Below are 18407 nucleotides of genomic sequence, written 5' to 3' on the forward strand. Positions count from 1 at the left end.
CAGACTTCCCAGGTCCTTAGTCATCCTTATATGAGAGTTTTAATTGTACTAATTAATATGGCTGGTATATTACATATTTTGTGGAATCTGGACTCATCTGGGTATCAGAGAGGACAAATTTGGGAAGGAAACATGTTAAAATGCCCCCTGAAGCGGCCAGTCCCTGGGTGGCAAGGTGTGTGGATGAATTTAGGCAAATTCCTAGGACGGTTATCACCTCCTGTAACCTGGGATTTTACACCTGAACAGATAAAAAACCCTGCTTTACTGACACGCTACCTGATAGAAGGGTGTCTTACCTACCCTAATGAGGCCCATCAGGTTCAGGCACTATACTGGGGCCTAGCCTCTGCCTACCGAGCTGCATTCCAGTCCTCTCAGAGAACTATGATTGAAGTGGAAACTCAAACGGTACCTGAGACCAACATGGTTGAGTCAGTCGCAGTCCAGTCCTCTCAGAGAACTATGGCCGAGGTGGAAATTCAAACTATACCTGAGACTACCATGGTTGAGTCAGGGAACCAAACAACCACCACAGTGGTTGCCCCAGTAGTGAAAAAGAAGCAGTGGATAAGGAGGTCAAGTCCATATCATCGATTAGTAAGGGCAGAAGAGGAGGAAGAGGAAAGGCTAGAAGAAGAAACTGGTCCTTCGGTAAGGAGATCAGGAGAAGAAGTGAAAGAAATCGAAAAGGAAATGGAAACTACTCGGTCCCTCACCTCAACAGAACTTAGAGATATGCGAAAAGATTACAGTCGCCAGCCAGGTGACCGGATTGGTGCCTGGCTGCTCCGATGTCGGGGCTGACAGTCAGCAATTGGAAGGTAGAGAAGCCCAACAGCTAGGATCTCTTGCTGGGGACCGGGGAATTGATAGAGGCATTGGAAAGAAGACCTCAATTTGTAGTCTCTGGAAACGGCTCCTCTCAAGTGTAAGGGCAAGATACCCATTCAAGGAAGACCTTGTAAATGGCCGAGGAAAGTGGACTAGAGCTGATGAAGGGATCCAATATCTCAGGGAATTAGCTGTGTTGGAAGTCATCTATGGTGATCTGGATAATGTCGAGGCCTCCACAGATCCAGACGATGTCCAGTGTACACGGGCCATGTTGAGAAAAGTGATTCAGAGTGCCCCAGCTACATATTCTAATATCTTGGCAATGGTGTATCATCCAGACATGGATATACCAACAGTGGAGAGGGTATCTTCTTGGTTACAGAACTATGAAGAGAGCCTCTGCACCTCCTCATCAGTGTGGGATGATGGTCTGACTGTCAGAACTGCCTCAAGAATTCGGTCATCCACTGTCCCGACCAGGGGAAAAGGAAGTCCCAGACGCAAGAGTACACTGCGAAATGAACTCTGTCTCTTTTTGCGTGGCCAAGGAGTGGATATGAGGAAGTGGGATGGTGAACCCACTTTTAAGCTGGAAGCACGTGTACGTGAACTAAGGGGGAAGACAGCTGTTAGAAAAGGACCACCCAAGAGGGCTGTCAGCATAGTTGCTGCCAAAACAAAAGAGGACAATCAACAATCTCCAAGACATAGAAGAACTGCAACTACTTCCTTCGATGCCAATGAGGAGACTTCAGGTCTAAAATTGCAAGGATCAGATAGCGAATACTCTGATGAAGAACAGAAATAGAGGGTCCCTGCCTCCAGCCAGGAGGAGGAAAGGGATGACCGAATCTACTGGACTGTGTGGGTTCGATGGCCTGGCACATCAAACCCACAAAGGTATAAAGCTTTAGTAGACACAGGGGCACAGTGTACATTGATGCCATCAAGGTATAGAGGCACAGATTCTGTCTGGATCTCTGGAGTGACAGGGGGATGTGAAGAATTATCTGTATTAGAGGCTGAAGTGAGCTTAACAGGGGACAAATGGGAAAAACACCCCATTGTGACTGGTCCAGAGGCCCCTTGTATTCTTGGCATAGATTACCTCAGGAGAGGGTACTTCAAAGACCCCAAGGGGTATCGATGGGCTTTTGGTATAGCCACTGTAGATACAGAGAAAATCAAACAACTCTCTAATTTACCTGGCCTCTCAGAAGACCCTTTTGTTGTGGGATTGCTGAAAGTTCAAGAGCAACAGGTACCAATTGCTACCAGGACAGTGCACCAGAGGCAATATCGCACGAACCGAGATTCCCTGACTCCCATCCGTGAGTTGATTCATCAACTGGAGGCTCAAGGAGTAATTAGCAAAACTCATTCCCCATTTAATAGTCCCATATGGCCTGTGAAAAAATCTGATGGAGGGTGGAGGTTAACAGTAGACTATCGTGGCCTGAATGAAGTGACACCACCACTGAGTGCTGCTGTACCAGACATGTTAGAGCTCCAGTATGAACTGGAGTCAAAAGCAGCCAAGTGGTATGCTACGATTGATATCGCTAATGCATTTTTCTCAATTCCATTGGCAGCAGAGTGCAGGCCATAATTTGCCTTCACATGGAGAGGTGTCCAATATACCTGGAATCGATTGCCCCAGGGGTGGAAACATAGTCCTACTATTTGTCGTGGTCTAATCCAAACTGTACTGGAAATGGGTGATGCCCCTGAACATTTACAGTACATTGATGACATAATTGTATGGGGCAACAAGGCAGAAGAAGTGTTTGAGAAAGGGAAAAGAATAATACAGATTCTCCTAAAAGCTGGTTTTGCTATAAAAAGAAACAAAGTAAAGGGACCTGCACAAGAGATACAGGCTATGCTAGTTCATGAGCACAACTAGGCTGAATGTGCAGTCCACTATCAGTGTATCCAGAATTGTGATAGTTCACAGGAGGTGAACGTGCCTGGACCGATTGTGGCAAATTGGGCATCACTCAGAATTTAAACCTAGCTTCACCTAACCTCCCACCTCAGTGAGAGGTAGAATGCAAAGGGGTTTATTTTCTGCCAAACCACCCTTTTAATGTGACAGTAAGAAAATTCGTTTTTGGGATGTTGTTAGCAGGGCTCTAGGACACTGTAAATTAGGATTCCAAGCAAGGTCTGTCATAAGGAGATTCTGATCTATGATGCCTCGTAAATTACCAGCAGCATCCACGGTTTCCACCTGCTTCTTGACAGCCTTAAGGACCATTTGCTTTTCAATTCCATCCATTCATGTATCTAGGATTACTTATATGTCATTCCGGTCTAGATCCTGAGTTCTAATAGTTTCAAACTCTTTTGCAACCCTCTCTATAGCTGTCTGCAGCCTCCTTCCAGGCCTGTAAATCCATTATAGAAAAGGTACTTGAACTGCAAGTGGTCCCTCATTTCCCACTTCCTGAGTGGAGCTTGAAGCATTTCTCTCTCCCTTTCCTGTTGTCCCCTTGTTCATCTTGCTATTGGACTAAGTGCTTCAGCTTCCCAATATCCCCATGCTGCCGCTTCTTCTGATTCTCCTTCCTCATCTCTCCCTTCCTCCTGACCCCCTCTTGTTCCATCTGAGCTGCTCACCTCATCCTCTCATCACAGCCCCCCGCCCATCCTCCACCTAGGGGCTACCGTTAATTCCAAATTACCCTCTTCATTAGCACACTTCAAATACCATTTCCCAATACTACAAGCTAAACAACATCTCTTTAATCCTTTCTTACTCTTTTCTGTTTCTAGAGCTAAAACCATGGGGTCTCTTGGTGTATATCCACAATATTTTTTCCATTCTGGATGTTATCTCAAAGCAAAAAAAAAAAAAATCCCCATATGGAACTTCATCCCATTTTTCCCCTTGTCTGCAAAAGAGTATTGTCATGGTTTAGCAAGGAGCAGCTTTTGCTTGGTAACAGGGGGAGTGGGTTGCAGTGGAGACCTGGTAAAGAATTTTTGGACACTCCCCCGGATCCTGGGTTCATACCCACCTCCAGCCCGGCTCGGCCAATCTGGCACCTCTGCGATCACTATTTAGGGGATGGGAATTTGAAGTGCTGGCAGGAGGTGTAAGAGTGATACAAGATGGAGGCGACCACACAGACCCTACAGCCAGAGAAGGAGGAAGGAAGGAGAAGCACTAGACCAGAAACCCCTCTGCAAGCCATGGCGAGAATACAGGCTATATCCCTGCAACCCATGGAGGGCCATGGCAGCTCCATACGAGTGAGTCCGGACGGGCGAGAGACTGTGTGGGGAGACGGCTATGGCACAGGCCGTGCTGGATAGTCTGCGTGCCACAAAGCCGCCCCACACGAGAGGCAGAGAGGAGCTGCAGCCTTTGGGATAAATGCACGTCAGAGCAGCCCATGCAGGGCTGCCATGTGTGTGAGGTACCCCACGGACTTGCAGGGAGGACAGGTGCGGAGCCCACCTGTCCTGAGGAGGAACAAATGGCAGAAGCTATTGGGAATAGACTGACTGAAACCCCCATTCCCTGCGCCCCTGGGCTGTTCAGGGGGGAGGAGGTAAAAACACTGGGATCAGGGCTCCGAGCCGGGGAAGAGGGGAGGTGTGGTAAGAAGGTGTTCTTAAAGGGCTGGTCGGACTCTTCATTGTTGTGCTACTCTGGTTTGTTTTACTTTGGTTATGTTTTGGGGTTTTAAGGTTATGTTTTAGTTGATGTTGCATTACATTATTTTCTGTTTTCTTCCCCAAGCCGAGTAGCCTAGTCTTTTTTGTCCTGAACCTTAAGTGGCAATTAAGCTCTCCCTGCCCTTTGGGAATTCTCAGCCTCTTCAGTACTTGAGGCTAATCGTGGTCTTTTGTTCCCTGATGGACCTAAACCAGGACAAGTATTAACTGAAGAATCATATTATATTTTAAAGTTCCATTCTTTGGCCATTTTTCTTTATCATCCAGAGTATAAAGTGGCTACCAATTATTACAATAAACCACTAATTGTTTCTTAGTCAAATAATTACTTATGAGATCTTTCCAATGCCTTGATATGCATCCCAAGTGAGATTCCTTCACACACTCCCCCTCCACTGAGTATCTATTACCCATTATAAAATAAAAAAATGCAAATGAGATGTTGGGGACTTGAATCCCTTAAGCCTTCAGAGTTCTTTCAGTGGGACTCTAAGCCACAAAATGGGACTCAGACCCCTTCTCACCTGTTGCAAATTTGCTGGAAAGAAAACTTATCTACACAGAGTTAGATAACCAGAGATGTCCTTTATTTGACAATGCGCACCAGGGACACGGGATCATTCCCAAAGAATGTCCAACAAAACATCAAAATTAACAGATATTTAGACCAAATATTCTTTTGTTGTTCTCTACAATACATATAAAGCCCACTTATAATTGTTCAGTGAATTTGCCCTTTACCTTGATTGGTTATTTGTTAATTTTATACATTACATCACTCTTATTGATTGGTCCCTTATTACACAAGTTATACATATTCATATACATTTCAAAATCACTTGGCTAACTGATCTAAGTTATTGATTATCTGGTGTTCTGAACCAGAAGGGTACAGGGTTTTGGAAGAGTGAGCAGCTGTCATGGTTTTATGTGGAGCCGTTCCTGGTAATAGGGAAGGGACTGTAAAGATGGCTCCTGAAAGAAGTTGTTCAAAACTCTCCCCAGCTCTGAGCCAGACCCACTTCTGGGGCTGAGCCAATTAGGCACCTCCACAATCACTTTTTAAGAAGAAGAAGCCAGAAGAGGGAGGTTCTTCTTGTTCTTGTGGAGAGGACTGGTGAAGCAGAGATTTGTTTCCAAAAAAGACCCTGCACCAGGGGCAGTGACTGTGCCTAGAGGAGGCTGTATCCCATGGGAGGGACTCCGTATTGGCAAAAGCCACAACTGTTGAGAAGAACCCACGCCAAAGAAGTTCATTAAGGACTGTGTCCCGTGGGAGGGACCCCGTATTGGAGCAGGGGAAGAATACAAGGAGTCCTCCTCCTCTGAGAAGAAAGAGGTGGCAGAGACCATCTGTGAGAGACTGACCACATCCCCCATTCCCTGCTCCCCCATACCGTTGAGTGGGGAGGAGGTAGAGATATCGGGAGCAGTGAGCTGAGCCTGGGAAGAAAGGAGAGGTGGGGAGATATTAAAGTGATGGTTGTATTTTTCTTGTCATCCTGTTCTGTTCTTGCTTTTTGTTCTGTTCTGTTTCTTGTAAGTAGTAGAATAAACTGTTCTTACTTTCCTCTCTGAGTAGTGGAGTCTGTTTTGCCTGGAACCGTAATTGGCAGTGAGCCCTCCCTGCCGTTCTCTCAATCCACAGTAACCTTGGTTATCTTTATTCTCCTCCCATCTCGCTGGGTCTTCCAACATCCTAAGGAGGATGGGGTGGATGGGGGGCAGTGGGCAAGAGACTGACATGGTGCTTCATTGCTGGCTGGGCAAAATCACAACAGCAGCTAATTCGGGATAGATTTTAGGGATAGATTTTTAACCACCAAATTTAGAATGTCCTAAAGAGGAAGAGTTGATTAATCAAATCATGTCTTCATCTGAAACTTTTGTACCTGCCTCTGACATTTCTGTCATTACTGTTGACGCAATCACAAAAAACTTATCTACACAGGAATGCAGATAAGCCAGGCACTTCTTTATTATGCAGCGCTGGGAAAGCAGGGGAGATAGCTCCTCCATATGTGCTTCATTGTTAGTTACCATTTTCAGGGTTTTTATACAGCTCAAACAAAAGAATCACATTTGCCAACACAAGCATGCATAAAATGTCCATCTATCAATTTAGCCCTTCACCTTGATTGGTTCCCAACAAGCACAAAATTTCTAAAATCACAGTGATAGGTCAGAAAAAGATATCTGTCCCTTTGTTTCAGTAACAACTAAGGTAACAGCCAAGGTAACCTAATGAATACATATATCAGGGTCTTGTGGTTAAGGTAACAACTAAGGTAACCTAACAAATACATTTACCAGGGTCTCGTGGCTAAGGTAACAGCTAAGGTAACCTAACAAATACATTCACCAGGGTCTGGTAGCTAAGGTAACAGGTCCCTATCAGGTGTGGTATGTCACTCTTGCAGTTTGATCCTTATGTGATTCAAATGAATACTTACTTAATCAATAGGTGTTTGAATCATTTGCAAGTGCTTAGCTAATTGATTGGGCCATTACGAAGTGAGTAACAAGTGCTTAGCAAGTGTTTGATTACTCATTGTGATGATAAGATGTTAACTAAAATAATTGTGTATCTGCAACATTACCAGGAGAGGGCAATTCATACATGGAGCATAATAGCTGCCAGTGTCCATCAGAAAAGTCATTAGAGCTTGTGCGGGGCACTTTTCTTGGGCAGAAAGATTCCTGGACTCAAAGCTCACTCAAGACATACCTTCCCTGTGTTTCTTAAGAGTTGACAGGGTTCAGACTGATATTCCCCAAGTCTCTTCCTCCCCAGACAGTGTAGTCACCTGTAATGGAGAGTTTGGCATGTTGCAAAATCCAACCAGGATCTGGGTAAGCAGCTAGGTCTGAACTCCATGTTGCTCTGGTTGCAGTCCTCACTGTCATGGTTAGGAAAGGAGCTGTTTTTGCTTGGTAACAGGGGGAGCGCGTTGCAGTGAAGACCCCGTAAAGTTTTTGGACTCTCCCCTGACTCCTGGATTCAGACCCATCTCCGGCCCGGCTGGGTCAATCCGGCGCCTCTGCGATCACTAGCACAGCAGCACCATGACAGTCTCTCGCTCAGTGTCCCCATTCACCCCCACCCTCGTTAGGATGGCGGAGGCCCCAGCGAAATGGGAGTAAAAAGATAAGCAAGATTGTTGTGGATTGAGCAAGGGCAGGGAGGGCTCACTGCCAATTACGTTTCTGGGCAAAACAGACTCGAGTACTTGACTTAGAGAGGAAAGTAGGAAAGTATATTCCACAAGAAACAGAACAGAATAAAAGCAAAAAGGGAGTAAGATGAAGATAAAATTACAATCAGCACTTTAAGATCTCCCTCCCCCATCCCTTCTTTCTTCCTGGGCCCAGCTCACTGCTCCCGATATCTCTACCTCCTCCCCCCTCAACAGCTCAGGGGGGCAGGGATTGGGGAATGTGGTCAGTCTCTCACAGATGGGCTCTGACACTTCTGTCTTCTCAGATGAGGACAACTCCTGGCATTCTTCCCCTGCTCCAACACAGGGTTCCTCCCCCGTAACATAGTCCTTAACAAACTTCTCTGGTGTGGGTTGTTCCCAACAGCTGCGGCTTCTGCCGATACAGGTTCCTTCACACAGGACGCAGTCCTTGGTGAATATCTCTGGCATGGATTCTTCACCACCCTTGCAGTTTCTGCAGTTGCAGGGTCCCTCTCTCGGGACAAGGCCTCTTCTGGGCATAAGTTTAATGAGCTGCTTTGTCGTGGGTTCCTCCCCACAGTTACAGCTGTGGATATTGGGTCTTTTCCTTGGGAAATGGCCTGCTCCAGCCATAGTGATAAAGAGTCCCTCCTTTGAGACACAGCCTCTTCCAGTCATAGTTTTAAAGAAGAAAATCACTGCCCCTGTCTCGGGGTCTGCAGTGAAGTGGTTGGGTCCCTCCCCCTAGGACACGGCCTCTTCAGGCCATATTCACTGTCCCTGGTTCGGGGCCTTTAATGAAGTGAACCGCTGCCCCTGGTCTGGGGCTAGCTTTAGCAAAATGAGTCTCTGCCCCTGATATGGGGTCATTAGCAAAATGAGTCTCTACCGTTGATGTGGTGTCTTTAAAGAAATGAAAATAAATCTCAGCTTCACCAGTCCTCTCCATAAAATGCAGGGGAGTCTCTGCTCCAGCACGCCTCCTCCTCTCTTTCATCACTGACCTTGGAGTCTGCATGGTTGTTTCTCTCACTGTTCCTACTCCTTGCACCACCACCGGCCAGAAGAAAAAGAAGGGGCAGAAGAAGGAAAGAAGATGGAGGAAGAAATCTCCTCTTCCGGCTTCTTAAAAAGTGATCATGGAGGCATCTAATTGGCTCAGCCCCAGAAGTGGGTCTGGCTCAGAGCTGGGGAGAGTTGCGAGCAACTTCTTACAGGAGCTATCTTTACAGCCCCTTCCCCCTTACCAGAAAAGGCTATCATGTCAAACCATGACAAGGGATGGGAATTTGAAGTGCTGGCAGGAGGTGTAAGAGTGGTACAAGATGGAGGCGACCACGCGGACCCCACAGTCAGAGAAGGAGGAAGGAAGGAGGAGCACCAGACCAGAGATCCCTCTGCAAGCCGTGGTGAGAACGCAGGCTGTACCCCTGTAACCCATGGAGGGCAATGGCAGGACTGAGAGCCACCAGTAGCTCCATGTGAGTGCACCCGGACGGGCGAGGGACTGTGTGAGGAGGCGGCCATGGCACAGGCCATGCTGGAGAGCCTGCGGGCCGCAGAGCAGACCCACATGAGAGGCACAGGGGAATTGCATCTTTTGGGATAAATGCATGTCGGAGCAGCCTGTGCAGGGCTGCCCATGTGTGTGAGGTACCCCACGGACGTGCAGGGAAGACTGTTGCAGAACCCACCTGCCCTGAGGAGAGACATACGGCAGAAGCTATCAGGAATAGACTGACTGAAATCCCCATTCCCAGCCCCCCTGAGTCGTTCAAGGGGGAGGAGGTAAAGACACTGGGATCAGAGCTCTGTGCCCGGGAAGAGGGGGGGGATGGGGAGAAGATGGTCTTAAAGGGCTGGTCGTACTCTCATTGTACCACTCTGTGTTGTGTTTGTTATGTTTTGGGGTTTTATGGTTATGTTTCAGTTGGTATTGCATTATTTTCTATTTTCTTCCCCAAGCTGTCGTGGTTTGGCCCAGCTAGCACAGCAGCACCACGACAGTCTCTCGCTCGATGCCCCCATTCACTCCCACCCTCGTTAGGATGGCGGAGGCCCCAGCGAAATGGGAGTAAAAAGATAAGCAAGATTGTTGTGGATTGAGACAAGGGCAGGGAGGGCTCACTGCCAATTACGGTTCTGGGCAAAACAGACTCTAGTACTCGACTTAGAGAGGAAAGTAGGAAAGTTTATTCTACAAGAAACAGAACTGAATAAAAGCAGAAAAAAGGGAGTAGGATGATGAGAAAATTACAACCAACACTTTAAGATCTCCCTCCCCCATCCCTCCTTTCTTCCTGGGCCCAGCTCACTGCTCCCGATATCTCTACCTCCTTCCCCCTCAACAGCTCAGGGGGGCAGGGATTGGGGAATGTGGTCAGTCTCTCACAGATGGGCTCTGACACTTCTGTCTTCTCAGATGAGGACAACTCCTGGCATTCTTCCCCTGCTCCAACACAGGGTTCCTCCCCCGTAACACAGTCCTTAACAAACTTCTCTGGTGTGGGTTGTTCCCAACAGCTGCGGCTTCTGCCGATACAGGTTCCTTCACACAGGACACAGTCCTTGGTGAATATCTCTGGCATGGATTCTTCACCACCCTTGCAGTTTCTGCAGTTGCAGGGTCCCTCTCTCGGGACAAGGCCTCTTCTGGACATAAGTTTAATGAGCTGCTTTGTCGTGGGTTCCTCCCCACAGTTACAGCTGTGGATATTGGGTCCCTTCCTCAGGACACGGCCTGCTCCGGCCACAGTGATAAAGGACCCCTCCTTCCGGACAAGGCCTCCTCCAGCCAAAATCACTGTCCCTGGCTTGGGGCCTTTAATGAAGTGAATCGCTGCCCCTGGTCCGGGATCAGCTTTATCAAAATGAGTCTCTGCCCCTGATACGGGCTCATTATCAAAATGAGTCTCTACCGCTGATGTGGGGTCTTTAAAGAAATGAAAATAAATCTCAGCTTCACCAGCTCTCTCCATAAAATGCAGGGGAGTCTCTGCTCCAGCACACCTCCTCCTCTATTTCATCACTGACCCTGGAGTCCGCATGGTTGTTTCTCTCACCGTTCCTACTCTGTGCACCACCACCAGCCAGAAGAAAGAAGAAGGGGCAGAAGAAGGAAAGAAGATGGAGGAAGAAACCTCCCCTTCCGGCTTCTTCTTAAAAAAGTGATCGTGGAGGCGTCTAATTGGCTCAGCCCCAGAAGTGGGTCTGGCTCAGAGCTGGGGAGAGTTGTGAGCAACTTCTTACAGGAGCCATCTTTACAGCCCCTTCCCCCTTACCAGAAAAGGCTATCATGTCAAACCATGACACAAGCCTATATACTGGACATGACGTCAGGATGGTATCGAATACCTGCTGGTCAGCCTGGGTCAGCTTCCCAGGCTGTACCACTTCCTGGTTCCTCACAGGAATTAAGCCTATCCTAGCTCAAACCAGGACAGTTTTTGAGTTGAATCGAGAAATTTTCAACTCTGATTAAGTTGTAGACACATCCTAGAAAGGGCTTTTCCAGAGGATTCTATGTGCTTTAACTAGGACAGGGCTTTTTGTATGCTGATGGGCCAGAGGCATGCTAAGCTTCACATACAAAATTTAACAGCAATATTTGCACCTAACTCAAGGTCCCTCAAGACTTTGCATTGTGATAAAGTCACCCATCAGGACCACTTAGGGCCTCACTAGGCCAAAATTGTCAATCTCTGCCCTGCAAAAGCACAAGTATCTATCACCTCTGTTAGCTAAGGAGAAGTCTGTGGTTACACTCAACATAGTTAAGGTCAAAACTACTGACAGAGAGCAGCTAGGATCTGGGATAAAAAAATAACTGTGAAAACTTGCCTTAAATCCTTACCATCAGTTTAGCTTTTAAGTTTGTGGAAGAAACTTGCATTCATTCTGCGAGAGAAGACACAATGTCTTTGGAACATCTCTAATATCATGTCTTGCAAGTGCTTGAGGTGCAAACTGCTATCTATTTATGTTTTTTAGCTTTAATCTTCAAGTCAGTGGAGGGGAGCAAGATGTATTTTCTGAAGGACGTTTGAGTCATAGGTAGATGGGTAAGTTTACGTTATGGAAGCTTGCTTATTAAAACTTACAATATTAGTTAGAAAATCGCACATATAGTTTTATGAAACTCCTAGTCTTGTAAGCCCTCAAACAGCTATTAGAAAGATACAGTTGTTTCTTGTAACATAACTATTGCTCAGCACTGATATTTTCAAAACTGGTATGTACCTAAACAAAATTATTATGGTGAAGCTATTACGTTAGTTCTACACTTGAACATCTGGACATTGTACACCATTGATAATTACAAGGCCTGCCTAGCCCTAAACAAAACTGTTATCTGGGATGGAAGAGGTTTTAGGTCAGTTTTCATCCTGTCCAAGGACCCAGGAATAAAGATACATCACAAGGAAAGTTTGGATCTTAATCCAACAGCGATCCCTAATGACCACTCAAGGAAGCAAGAGGACACCGAAAGAAACAAGACAGAGGCGTAACTTGGGTGGACCAAGACAGGACTATGGGTGGGCCCTTTCCTGGAAATATGATGAATATTCATGTTTGTTGTAAATATAAGTTGAGAATCCAAAGGCTGAGGGGGGCACGTTTTGTGGAGAAATCCCCCATGTTCCCCAGCACTGCAATGAAGAATACCTGCTTAATAGTCACATTGGCTATTGAGTCCTGACTGGCTTCTTCACAGCATCATTTGGCAACTCAGATGGGACCCTCTCTGCTCAGCTGCAGGACCCAGTAAGGAACAGGACTCCCTTAGGTGCACCCCAGAATTTCCTGGAAAGCCTCCTTGCCCTTCCAAATCACTGCGGGAGCAGACAAGAACCATCATAGAAATAAAGGTATTCTTTATTTTGTTATTTTGTGTGGGTTAGTCCCACTTGGGACTGGGACCGGTCATCTGCATTGGGGGTGTGTAATTCGTCGGGAGACATCCCATGTGGGATGTGTAAGTCGTGGGAGACGTCCACATGTAAAAACCTTTAACTGGGAGTTAACAAAATGAACTGGTCATGTTTGGGCTGATTGTGCAGTCTAGTTAGTGCTACACAGTAACTGGTCCGTATACTTAACTCATTTAGGTCTGGCTAATATAGACCCAGAACTTGTAAGAAGGATTTCTGAGTTTTGCCTATCCCTTTACTTATTTTTGGTTGCCAATACCTTTGTGAAGTATGTTAACAAGTTTAGTTGATGGTGTCTGTGTGTGTGTGACTGAGTTACGCAACTAAGCACGAAGCGAGTGCAGAGTCCTGATCTGCGGTTCCAATATTCCGTGAGGGATACTGCCAGAGAAGGACAAAGCGAATGATAATACTATAAACTGTTTGTTGGATTGTCTGTGAGATGATAACAATTCACTTGGTTTTACTATAAATATTGATAATAATTCTTGTGATATGTGCAACGTTGAGTCTGAAATACTGTGGTTGGAAAATACCCTGTACTGTTTGTCCCAAACACTTTTAAGCTAAATAGCATTTGAGTCTAAATTCTACTCCTAAATATGATAATTTGTTTAATCGGACATTCATTCAGGAATTAAGCCCAGCTGCCCCCAATCACCCAGAATTGTCTGAGGTTGGTTGGAAAGCAAGGGGGATTAACTGCTGCCAAAATAATTACAATCTAACTGAAGACTGTGACATTAAATTGATGTGGACCTTAAATTTGACTAGAATATTAATCAGAATAGCGGTTTCTGTAGTTTTTATCATTATCTGTTGTTATATTTACAAATGCTGTCTGGTGAGCTGCCTGATGCTGTCCCGTGTTGTTTAAACTAGATAGCTTTGTGTGGAAACCCAGAGTTAAAGGTGATTTTTAAGGAGTTTAGAGTTTTAGGGAGGCCTGAACGAGGCGAAAGTTAGTTGTTTGTGGAAATTAAGTGCAAGGACTGTAAAGGGTAGAAAGGAACTGAATTAATTGTGAATTACTGCTTGTAACACAGAGGAGCATTGTATGGAGAAAACATGAGAGTGATAACGGCTGTACTGGTTCGGAAAAAGGCAGGGAAAAAGAAAAAAGAGAGTTGAAAGTGATATAGGAGGGTTTTGTGGAAGTGATAAAGAAGAGTTTTGTGACAGCTTAGGATGGAATAACAAAGGAGAAGAGGAAACAAGGAAGGTGACAGGAGCAGTAGTGGCTGCATTGGATTGGAAAGGAACCAGAGAAGAAGGATGATTTGGTGAAAATAGTATGAGAAGCTATAGTGGAAATAATGGAAGGAGTTTCATAAAAATGATAAAAGAGAGTTTTGTGGCAGGATAGGACCAAATCAGTGTTTGTGCTGTAAACGGGAGAGGCATTGGAAGAGGGAATGTCCAAAGCTTTTACAGGACCCTAGAAGGATAGCCTCTACCGAAGTTAATTGGCAGGGACCTGGGAATCTACCCTGGTGGATCCACTGGAGGAAAAAGTTGTTAGATTTTAACTGATACTGGTGCTCTTTTCTGTTTTGAATTATTGCCCATAAGCAAAGACTTTGTAAATATAGTGGGAGTGACTGGCCAACAGAAAAGGACATTCTTTTGTGAACCTCTCAAATACAAATTGGGGAAACAAATTGGAATACACAAATTTTTATATGTTGCAGAAGCTCCTAAATCCCTGCTGAGATGAGATTTATTAGAACAATTGGAAACCAAAATAGAATTTAAACAAGGAGAGATATTATTTAAAGTAGAAAAAAACCCAACTAATTGATATCCTGAGCCTAAATAAAATAACTCCTGCTAAAACTACTGGAGTAACAACAGTCTTCAAAGATTGTTAATCAGGTATATCCAGGAGTATGGGCCTCAGGAATTCTGGGGAGAAGTAAAAATGCTACCCTGATAATGATTGAACTTAAGAAAGGTGCCACCCCTGTTCAAAAGAAACAGTATCCATTGAGATTGAAAAATCAAAAAGGAATAGAAAATTCAATTAATTATTTTATAAAACATGGACTCTTGATAGAATGCCAATCAGAATTTAATCGAGTTGTGCAAGATCTCAGAGAAATAAACAATATTGCTGAGGACATATATCTGGTAGTACCTAACCCTTACACCCTGCTTAAAAAACTTAGGAAGAATCAGATCTGGTTTACAGTGTTAGACTTAAAAGATGCTTTCTTCTGCCTGTCTTTAGCCATAGAAAGTCAAAAGTTGTTTGCATTTAAGTGGGAAAGTCCTACTCAGGTTACCTGGACAGTGTTACCTCAAGGATTTAAAAACAGAAATCAAGTGACATGAGAATTAGAAAGTTGGGAAGCTCCCTCAAAGGAAGGAACTCTACTGCAATATGTAGATGACTTGCTGATAGCAACTGAAACAGAATCAGACTGTATTCAGTAGACTGTAAGCCTATTAAATTTTCCTGGACTAAATGGATACCGAGTTTGTCAACAGAAGACCCAGATGGCTCAGCAGTGAGCGATCTGCCTGGGATATGAAGTTTTTGGAGGACAAGAATTCAGACCTGAGTGAAAGGAGGCTGTTTGTAAGACTCTATTACCTGGAACGGTGAAGGAACTCAGAACCTTCCTGGGAATGACAGGTTGGTGCCGACTGTAGAACTATAACTATGGGATAATAATAAAGCCTCTCTGAACTTTTGAAAAATAGCCCTGCCAAATCGGTATGGACAAAAGAAGCTCAAAATCCTTTTGATATTCTGAAAAAGGAACTCATGAGAGCCCCAACCTTGGCATTGCCAGATATTACAAGACCCTTCTGGCTCTTTTCTCATGAAAAACAGGGCATTGCCTTGGGAGTTTTAGCCCAACTTTTAGGGCCTCATAAAAGAGTTGTGGCCCACTTCTCCAAATAAGTAGATGTAGTAAGCAAAAGCTGGCCAGGATATTTACGAGCTGTGGCTGCTGTAATACCTAATATTGAGGACGCTCAAAAATGTACTCTAGGCCAAAAGATGACAGTGATGATCTCTTACACTATATCGGCCATTCTGGAGAGGAAAAAAAAAAAAAAACCCAAAAAATCAATGGCTTTCCCCATTCAGATTTTTGAAATATCAAGCTACCCTGGGGGAATCTGATGATGTTGCAATAGAAGTCACTAACATTATGAACCCAGCTTATTTTCTTAGTGAAACAAATACCAAGCCAATGACCCATGACTGCCTAGACACGATGGAGGTTGTATATTCCAGCATGTTGTAGCAGCACAAGCTATATTCATTCAAAGATGTAGAGAATCTAGGTAACGCATGTACAGAGACATACACAGGTAACATAGTACAATCAACAGAGTTGACTCAAAGCCACCCTTCCTTTGCTAGCTACCTCCTTATATGCTGCTTCTGCCCATGAGATCACCCAGGGCCCAATTGATTACCTTGCAGCACCTGTTTCTGATAATTGGAAGTAGCTTGCCAGCTGCATTAACTTATCCCTACCATCTTTATTCAAGCTGGCTGGTCCAAGCCACATTTGTGCCTACAATTCCCCCCTTTTTCTTTTTGGACCAGCCAGCCTTTAGCAACACATTTCAAAATTAAAGGTACATGAAGAAAACAAATATTTTTACCCATGGCCATGAGTTTACAACAAAAGGTCAATAACAGCTACATCACTGAACAATATAATACAAAAACCCATAAACTCAAAATAAACATAATCTGATATATGTTGCTAGGAGGGATGCATACTCGCAAGAAGGGATGAGTTCTCTATACTCCCACTGATATTTCTGTTTCCTCAATGTAGTTTCAGAATTTTCTTCAACTTCTTTAGCATGTTTATCTGTGAGCATTATCTGTAAGATGGAAGTATCTCTTCATCTGTAGAAAACACATCATTTTTGCATTCAAATTTCTAGTGGCCATCTTGTTAAGTTCTTCAATTCTTTTAATGCGATACAGATTGCTAGAGGAATTTACAGCAGCATATGTGGTGCCAGAGTTTAGAGGGTTTACATTTTAATAGGGTGATGGATTGAGGGTGGATCAATTGGTTCTTTCCTCAAGATTGTTTTTCCCATTGGTCTTACAGCCATTAAATCCTTTCGGTTGATGTGGCTTGATCCATTTTGTCAGAATCCACCAGGGACCTTGATCTGTAATGACACCAGCATAGCCTCTTCCCCATGTTAACAGATCTGCATGTCCTTGCCAATCTCCAGTAACGGGATTCTTATACCAAACTTTAGGTTTATCAGTAAAATTTGGGCAAAGTGTGTTAATGCCGGTGGTTCATTCTGGTTTGCCACAATTCTGAGATGATTCATTGTATAAAGGGCTTTCATTAGTCTATCTTGAGGGCTCACCCCCCTCTTTCCCCATTTTTTGTTTTTCTAGCAGTCCTTTTAAGGTTTGATGAGTCCATTCGATAACGGCTTGACCAGGAGAATTTCCTGGGATTCCAGTAGTATGTTTAACACCCCATAAGTTCAGAAACTTACATGTTCTACTGGATATATATCCTGAGTCATTATCAGTTTTTATCTCTCATGGAACACTAAGGACTGCAAAACAACTCCTCCAATGTCTTATGACATCTCGAGCAGTGTCACTCGTTAAGGCTGTGGCCCAAACCATGGCCAAATAGGTATCAATAGTGACATGTATTTTTTTAAATCGCCCAAAGGGAGCATAGACTGTGATATCCGATTGCCATATTCCTAATGGTGCCAGACCCCTGGGATTGACTCCTACTCCTAGGCCGATTTGATTCTGGCATGCAGGGCATGTGGAAACAATACCCTGAGCATCTGATATGGTCAGGTCAAACCGCTTGGCCAGCATTTTCACACCTTGGTGAAAAAGTTGTGCGATCTTCGGGCTTGAGAAAATTTGTCAATTATTTGCCCTATAGGTATCAATACAGGAGCTGCTACTATCTTGTCAAAAATTTCATTGCCAACTGATAAGCCATCTTTTAAGCCTGAATGGCTTCAAATATGTCCAATATAATAGGCGGTTTCACATTCATTTATGTGATGCCAGATCTGTACAAAGAAGTTATACAGATTCTGATTAGAGATTTCTTTCAACAACACTCTCGCTAATCGAGTGACGGCATCGACCACATAGAGGGAATCAGAGATGATGTTTAATGGGATGTCTGGCCATTTCTCAAAAGTTGTAAAAACAGCCATCAGCTCCAGCAGTTGAACTGAACTGCCTGGGGAGTGAACAGTTAGGTTTTGCCATTTTCCATTCTCCCACCAAACCACTCCTGCTTTGGCTTGGATCTTACTTGCCTCAGTAAAAACAGTTAGGCCTTTAACGGGTATTGCTGATCTCAACGGCCGGTCTTCCATTTGAAATTTAACAGAAAACAATTTATGGGCTGGATAATGATTATTTATAGTCCCTGAATACGACAATAAGGCCCACAGTAATTCATCAGATTGTTGCAGTGTTCAGTTCAAGAATTCATCTGTGAGAGGAACAAAACTGACGTCTGCCTCAATCCCTGCTATTTGCAGCAGACATTTCCTGGCCTTAACTATTATTTTCACAATTGCTTCTAGTCTCGTGGTAATTGTTTTTTGCACATTATATGGCAAAAATATTCACTCCAAGATCCTCAATGGGTCTTTCACTACCGAATCCCATTGCATCAAGACTGCCATTACATGCTGCTTTTGACTTATCACAGCAATGTTAATTGACAAGTCAGGATCGTATTGATGACTGTAGTTATTGACTATGTTGTTTCCTATCTTT

Source organism: Colius striatus, chromosome W (assembly GCF_028858725.1).
Source record: "Colius striatus isolate bColStr4 chromosome W, bColStr4.1.hap1, whole genome shotgun sequence".
In the NCBI taxonomy this organism is placed as follows: Eukaryota; Metazoa; Chordata; class Aves; order Coliiformes; family Coliidae; genus Colius; species Colius striatus.